The sequence below is a fragment of the Nesoenas mayeri genome, assembly GCF_963082525.1.
Source record: "Nesoenas mayeri genome assembly, chromosome: 3".
Taxonomy (NCBI): domain Eukaryota; kingdom Metazoa; phylum Chordata; class Aves; order Columbiformes; family Columbidae; genus Nesoenas; species Nesoenas mayeri.
Window position 1 is genome coordinate 45,874,815 of NC_137544.1, and position 8,649 is coordinate 45,883,463.

Below are 8,649 nucleotides of genomic sequence, written 5' to 3' on the forward strand. Positions count from 1 at the left end.
AACATATTTTCTTTTCACACCAATTAGAAGGAAAAAAAAAAATAATCTGTGTGTAAATATCTTCCCAACACAAAGTAAAAAATTCCTACTAAAAAGAAACTACAAAGACAAACTGGAAGATTTCAAGACAATACCTTTAAAATTTTAAAAGCTGGTCTCTTTAGGGAACTGCAGCCAGTGCTACAAGTACTCCAGAAGGTCTCAACCCAGAGCAGGTCCCAGTTGGAGGGATGTGACTGTTCCTAGACGGGCTGTCAGAAACACATGAGAGCCATGTTTCCAGTGAGGCACGTATGGTCCCCCACTGCTGCAGCAGTAGAGATTGTCTGGAGCTCAGCTTGAATCTCGTTAATTAAATACATGCACGTATCAGTGAGCAAACAGGCTCCACAACATACAACACTGTGGGATTCGCACTTAAGTAAATTCTATAGAGACAGTGCACATCCCTGCCGTGTGTGCTTATGAACTGTCATGTAATTCATCTGCTCAGACTTCCGAGTCACAGCTAATACACTCAATATTTCCTGCAAACTGGAACATGCTCAGCACTTCTCTGTTATTTGAAAGTGCTTCTTGGGCTGTGAAGTAATTTTCAGTTGCTTCAGTTTCACCCATTCTTTTTATTACTTCCCCCCAATCAATTCATGTATAAGGCCTAAGCAAGCTGGACAATTTCTGAAATTAATTAGTCTTTTAAATTAGTGGGAAGAAAGAAATCAGGAAGAAAACCTCAACCCTCTGATGTCTAGAGCCTGTCACAGCCAAGGCATGATATAGAACATGCAGAGGCATTTTGCAGGATTCATCGCTAGTACAGACATAATTTCTATTCAGTTATGGATAGCACTATTTTCAAAGAAAAAAATGTATCTAGTTTGTACTCAAATATATAATTCACTTAAGAAATAAGTGCTCGCTTTCCTTTTGATTCCTGCATTAGTTATTCACAAATGTTAATTAAAATGGGGGAGGGGGGTGTGGTAAAGAAATTCTACACTAAACTGTTTACCAATAATCACAGTGCCCAAATAAATTCACAGTCCAGGTATCAGACAGGCACTATCCAAACAAACATCTATTTTCCTTCAGCTCTCTCACTTGAACTTAGTGACAAGAGCCAGGAGAGCAGCTCCACTGTCCTGACCAAGCCACTCACACTGGGAGTCAGGCTGCAGGATTGGCATTTTGATGCGCTCATAAACAGAAGATTATTGCTAACTGGATAACTGTGTTTGTGCTTATCTTACACGTCTCATCATCATGCTCCTGTTGTTTTCAAACAACGTGAACTCCCTACGCTGGAACAGCAGGATCTCTAGACCTTCTGCAGAAAGCTATGAGCTGAGTTTCTACCTGCAGTCGGTCTTTCACCACCCAGCCATCTGCAAACAAAAGCACCACTTGACATGGCATCATGTGGTAACAGAGCAAGGCAACCAAACTCACATACCCATGCAGAAACAGCCCTAAGTCCATCAACTCATATCAAGATCAAAATGGGCTGCAAGAGGTAACTTCAGCTGCTTCCAATTACAAATCAACAAAGCTTTCACGGTGTTTGATTTTTTTAATAGCAAAATTTTGTACTGTATTGTTAGGAGAACAGAGGCTACCTTACTCTTTAAGACTTGGCTGCAATGTTTGAAGACTGGAAACCCAACAAGCCAAATCAACTATATAGCATGTGACAATCTCATTTTCCTCACAATTGAGCCAAAACACCACTCCCCGCATTAGCCACAGATATTGATGCCACAACCCACCAGCAATAAACTGTCATAATACGAAGAGGTTTCTCCAGTAAGTTGTTTAAAGCCTTCGACAATAAAGTGCCCACAGTTGTAACAACAGGACGTTCAATGATTTTGAAAGTCTGGGCCATGTACGTAGTTGCCTCAATGAGAACCTAAATCCAGCCACCTCCATGTTTTATAAGTTTTGTCTTTAATACCTTGAAGTCCTTATATGAACACATTTGAACTTCCTACTCACAAACGAACATTGCAGCTCTCCTAACATACTGGAAAATAGTAGAAAGCTGCAGAACTTCTCTGTCAATGCAGTATTTTAAAGCTGGCAGAAATAGATTGATACTGACTGCAAAATGACACAAGGACAGATTGTGACACCGGCTCTGAAGGAGAGCTGCCCATCAATTTCAACTAGGGACCCTGTTTGAGAACAAACAACAAAGGCAGACAGACTTACAAGCTCCAACCTGAAACGCTTATCTTCAGGTAACAACAGAAAGACAAATATTCAAAATAATAACTCCATAATTTTTAGATCCAATTCTTTAGCCCTGATGTTGTCAAATAATATTGAAGAATTAGCAAAAAAATCTGCTGTTCAACAGGTGAACAAGCAATTGTAATTTCCTACCCTCTGCTATCTCAGAGACTCAAAAATTAATTTTGGAAATACAGAATCTTGCCTTTGAAACTTTAATTTAGGGTTATATGTGCTAAGGATTAATACAGTATAAGACTTCAAAGTCTTATGCTTAATCTTAAACACATGAAGACATTAATATCAGAAGTTAAGAATGCAACCAACATGGTCAAACAGTTTTGGAAAAATTAGGGAAATAGTGTCAATTGAAATGTATGTTTTATGGAGCTTAAGACAAATAATTGAAATAATATTTTTAATATCCAATAATTTTTTACTTCATATGGATTTAGATTTCCTAATCTAAGAGTCTGAATACTCAGCTGATTTAATACTCCAGCAATTTGTTGTCCAAACAGGAAAAACAAAACAAACAAAAAAACCTCCACTCAGTGATACTTAATATTAAATCTATCAGAAATTAGTATAGTTAACAACAAAGTCTAAAAAAGCCCATTTTTTCTTCCTGCATGAATTTGATAGAGATTTAAGGTAATAGATTGTTTTTACATCTGAAAACACAAGTTCTCAGAATGTAAATGAGGTGAGCTTACTCCAGGATTTTTCTGCACTCAGGGCATGTTTATACAAGAGGCTGTACTTCTGAAAGCCATCCCTAGAGGTATTTAGTCCCTAAATATTCAGACACAAAGATGCCTTTAAAATAAAACAGACCGTTTATGGACACCCACACAATGCTTACAGAAGATGGACTCAGCATAAAAGTTTCAAGCAGTTGGTTTCAGTAGAACAGGTCAGCCAAGCTGATACAGGACAGTGCGATGTCCCACTCACATCGTCATCCACTTTTATTGAGATTATTCGTATCCCACAGCTTTACTGTTTCATATTATTCAAGTGAGCTTCTTAAAGCTTTGCTTGTTACAGTCCACCATTTATATAGATGATTTTGTGAGTCTAACGAAAATAAAAAGGTGGAAAATAAAATCAAGAGGTTTTGGTGTTTGTTTTTGTTTTGGTTTTAATCATATCTGCAGAACTTTAATTACTTTTCTATGGTCTTGTTGCACAAAAGCTGCATCGAGAAATTAGGCAATTTCTTTGCTTTCGTGAGCAGAAGACAAACTGTAAGTGCCAGCATAATGAAGTTAATTACAGTTTAAGTTACCAATTTCCGTTTTATAGTGAAGTAGAAATGAATGGAAAAGTGGTATAAGAAAAAATGTATTTCAATACGCTCTTTGGGGCAAAGTCAATTCCGTTATATATGTTATTAACTACAGAAATTTGTTAAGTTTCACTCTGCACTTTATTCTAGAGAAAAATTAACAATTTCATCCAGCACAGTTAACAAAAACATCCATGCCATGAGAAATGCTCTTACTTACAGTCAATGTAACAGCAGCATAGCTGTACTACAGCACTGGAAATTTGTTAAGTGCCTTTGAGCTCACCCTCCGTTTCGATCCCGTCACACGCCGGTGGGCAGAAAGCCCAAGTTTGGGGACACGACCGCAGCGGTCACCCCACAGCCCCGCTTTCCCCCCGTGCTTCCGAAGCTGTATTTTAGCCCACGACGTACAAACACCAAAACCACAGTTTATTCAAAAAATAATAATAAAAACAATAATAAAAATAAAACCAAGCAACCTGTCCCTTTACCCTGCAAAGAGCAATTCCCAAGGCAGTGCCAGCCCGCGAGAGGGGCACCGGCGGAGCCCCCGTTCCCGTCGGGGCCGTGAGCGGGGCGGGCAGGAGCGCGCCCGGCAGCTGCGCCCGCGGTGAGACACCGCGAGCCCCGGAGCGCCCGAAAGGGGAGCACAGAGACCAGGGCAGGGCCCGCTCCCCGTCCAGCCGCCGCCGGCAAAGCCGCTCCAGCACGGAGCCCGGCGCCCACCCCTCCCTCCGCCGGCCCCGGGGGCAGAGGGACCCCGCCCGCAGCCACAGGCACTCACCGCCACCGCCGCCCAGGTGAAGCGTCCCTCCGGCCGCTCACGCCCGCCGGCCTCCCCGCCGCAGGGCGGTCCCCCCCACTCCCCGGTGCCGCCAGCGCACGTCCGCAGGAGCGCCCCTTACCTGCCCCGTGCCTCTGCCCTCGGAAAAGTTTCCCGGTCGCCCGGCGGACGCCGCGTCCGAACAGAACAGACTCAGTGTACTGCTCGTCGCCGCTCCCGGCACCGCCAGCACCACATCCCCCCTACAGCTACCGAGCCGCCGCTGTGACTAAAATAGGCAGAAGCCGGCGGGAGGCTGCGGGCGGCGCCAGCTCCGGGGCCGGCACCGAGCGACGGCAGCGCGCAGGCGCCTCCCGCCGGCCCCGGGGGGCTGCGGGGCGAGGTGCGGCCGCCAGGGGGCGGTGCAGAGTGGGGCGGGGGGCGGGAGGAGTCAGCGTTTTGGGAGCCTGGCCCGTTCTCCCCGTTTGGCTCTTAGAGCATCACCCCCGGTCCCTCCCGGTTTGAAGCCCGCGAATACTGAGCAGTGCCCAGCTTAGGCAGCTAAAACACGTGGGGCAGATCACCCCCCAGAGACGCCTGCATTTGCCGTAGGGTGAATCCAGATCTTTGGCAAGGCGCCTCACTTTTGGGTGATTAAAATTAGAAGAGCTGAATTCTTCTCCAAACGCCTGGCAAGCGGTATTTCCCCTATATGGTGACTCGAGGAGCCACAATAGCCTTTATAAAACTGCTCTTCTCAACTTGGCACCTGCTGTGGCTGCTTTGTCACAAGCATAATGTTTAAGAAATGTCGCTGGCTTTGCTGGTGTGGCAGTTCAACAGCTCGCAGAAATTATTTGCTTCCAAAGCAGGTCACTTGTGTCCCTGCATGTCACCAGATTGCTCTGCCAATGTCCTGTCTAGCCCTCTCCTGCACGGTCACTCTTGCAGGACAGGAATAGTATCCACCAAGCCTGCTATCATCTCTCGGACGTTGATGTGTATCATCAGTGATGAAAGGCATTGCAGATACAGTCTACGGGCATCCCATCCCATCCCATCCCAGAACCTGACTGTCAATGATAAATGAGGATTGCAAAGGCAGAAAATATCTTTCAATACATTCTGATGAGCTATCTACAAAGTGTGGAGGCTTTTTTTCAGCAGCTGAGGCCATATGGTCAGCATTAAATATTTTTAGAAAGAATAATATAGAATCTTGAATGATTTTTGAAGTAACTGTTTATACACATCAACATGTGTTCCAGGAGGCTCCAGTTGTTGGTATGGTTGTTCTTGCCTCTATATCTTGGAGAAGAGATCTGGATCTTTCCAGCTATGTGTGCCATGTGAATAGGGTTTTAATGAAAAGTGCTGGTGTAAGACCTGATTTTCCAAACTATATTATGAATTTATTATGAAGGACTTGATTTGGGACTGTGTTTCCTCTTATGGATGTATTCACTCTTTCCCAGTATGCACAGTAAGCCAGCTGGAAAAAGAACAGGAAGAGCGAGTCAGGATAGCATGGACCCAGGAATGGTCATGAGAGATAGCATCTAGCATGTGTTTGAGACTGATAATATTCAGCTATGCCTGCTGGACCAAAGCCAAGTAGCTTCCAAAAGCAGCACAGGGCAGCCTGGCAGAGGACTCCTATACAAATCTAGACTGAGGTGTAAGCATTCTCTAGCACGTTACGGAATCCTGTGCATTGGAGAATCACAGATTGCTGTACTAGTTGGGTCTCTTATAGTCTTCATACTTCTCTCATTACCCTCTAGGTGTTCTATGTTTTTGCGGGGAGCCTCAGTGGTAAACAGTATCTGCTTAACCCAATGCAGAAAATCCTAGTCAGGAAAGCTTGGCAATGAACTAATAATAGTTGCAGGCATATCAAGGTGTAGAACTTTGTCCTGATTGAAACTAGTCACTTGGGATCTTTATACTTCAGTATATTCATGATTAAAAAACATTTCCCCTGTGCAGCAGATCAGTAAGAACCAAGGCTGTGTGGGTAATATAGATGGTGGTATCTAGTACAGCTGCCAGCAGAGAGAAATGAGGGAGCATCTGAGAGCTGCCCCTATCTCTTGGTCATCCAAAAGGACCACAAGCAGATGAAGAGCATAGACATGGCTTGATGTGGTCTAGTCTTGTGCTGTGGGGTTCCCCTGTACATAGAAGAAAAACCTGTTTTGTAATTGAATGACTAGCATTAATTTTATGTTGATAATAGTGCATAGTCCTATGCAGATATTAATGGCCAAAATTTTACAGAATCTTTAGTTACATAGATAATATCGGATAATACAAATAACATTATCTATAGTTATATAGATAACTTAAACATTCTCTAAGTAGAATGTAGAGTTTATTCTCTTACACAAAGATCTCCTGTATGTTAGGAGAATGGTCTAGTCTAATTAAATCCATTTAGTGTTCCACTGTTAAACCACTGTAAAGACTTTAAGAGTTGGTTCATCTTCCTATGTCAGTAAAGTCCAAGCTCATTGAAGTCTGCTAATATAAATTAATCTGACAGAGGCAAGAAATAAAAACTGTTTGTGTACGTTGATGAGGAGTTGGCTTCAAATAGCCAGATCAATTTTTAGAGATTGGTGTTGAATGGATGCATTTTGTTAGCAGAGACAGGTCTAATGGTGTTACAACTGTTCATCGGTGCAGGCTTTCTCTCTGTTGTGTTTCTCTCTTCTGCTATTAAAATCTTGATAGCTTAAGTACTTTCTCCAATTATTTAGTTATTTTCCACAGTAATGATCCATAGTAGAAAAAGTCAGATGGATGTTGCAAATTGCTCAGTCTTGTTCGTTATCTCCAGTGACCTGCTTTGTGATCTTCAACAGCACATCCTAACCTCTTGGTGCCTGGATGGTTTTCTGTATTACAGGGGAAATAAGGCCTGTTGATGGGGCAGGGAGATGTTGCTCAGCAGAGGTTAGACAGGAGTTCAGAAGGGTAGCTGAGACCAGAGCCTCCCTTTACTGCTTCCCAGTTCAGCCTAGCTGGGCATCGGCAGACTTCATTAAGCAGATTATAAAGTAACTCTTCGTAAAATTGCAAGTGCTCTGCCTCATCCAAATGAGAACCCGATTCCACAGCCTTTTTTAGGCAAAGTTTTCACTAAAGAGAACAAATGCTTTGTATTCTGGGATTCCAGATGTGCCAGGCTGACAGGGCTATTTTCAGACAATGGTGAGATGTCTGAAATGTTTCCATTTATAGCTTCAGAAAGCGTATTCAGCATCTACAGGCTCAAAGATGCCTACTCTAATCTTTTAAACTCCCTCCATAGACAATGCAAGGGGACTCTTTTAGAAAGCAATTAATCGGGTATGTATTTGACAACTGTCTGGAGTGGGATGAAATATGCTGGCATATTTCAGAATTGCCACATTTCAGTGAGACAAATCTCATCACAGATGCTGAAATTATGTGCCGTATAACTGAAAAATTACACATAATTTCCAAAAGAGAAAAAAAAAAAAGTTATTTGTGTTCTGCCTGAAAGCATAGTCAAGAATTATGTTTAATTAGAAGGAAGTTTGGAGGTTGTGAATGATAAATACTGACTAAGCTCTTTAATATTCTTGAGGTTTATTTAAGAAGACTGTGTACAGTCTGGTGCATTTTCACCTGAGACACTTTGATGGCCACTTTGTGATGTGTTGCAATATAGTCTGGCAATTTTTCGCATGTCACATCTGCAGGGAGGATGTCTCCTGTTTGTACAAGAAGAGCTATGTATTTGTGAGCCTCCTTTGAATCAGTGATATAAAACATCGTATCCTGGGTCTTCTGAGTGTCTGGTACTATAGTAACGGGTTGTTGCAAACTTTGAGCCAGGATCCAATTTTCTTCTAAAATGATCTGTCAAAGTATCCAAATTTTAACAGATGCACTGGTTGTTGTATGCAAAGGGTACGCAATCCTGAGGCGTAAGGGCAGAGTAAAATTGTTTGCTATTAAAGTTATCTAAATTGTGCACAGTAAACAATTTATTCAATCACACTTAGCAATTATCCCTCTTCCCGAATTATACATGAGTGGTCTCCTGCTGACAATTTAATTTGTATGTTCATTATTTGGAATTGCTCAGTGAGTGATTTCTGTGAATACATGCAAGCCTGTGAGCTGCTCACAAGTGCGTTTCCCGAGGCTGCTGCTGGAAGGGCCTGCTCTGCGTGCTGTATCTCTACCTAAAACACATGGTTCAACCCTCCCCAAAAAAAGAGGGCTGCTGTAAAACCTATTGGATTTACTAAGGCTATTGTCACGGCACACCTGGCACTGCCCTGCCGGGGTGGTGGGGAATAACAGGGAGCCTGTCCCCAGTGGG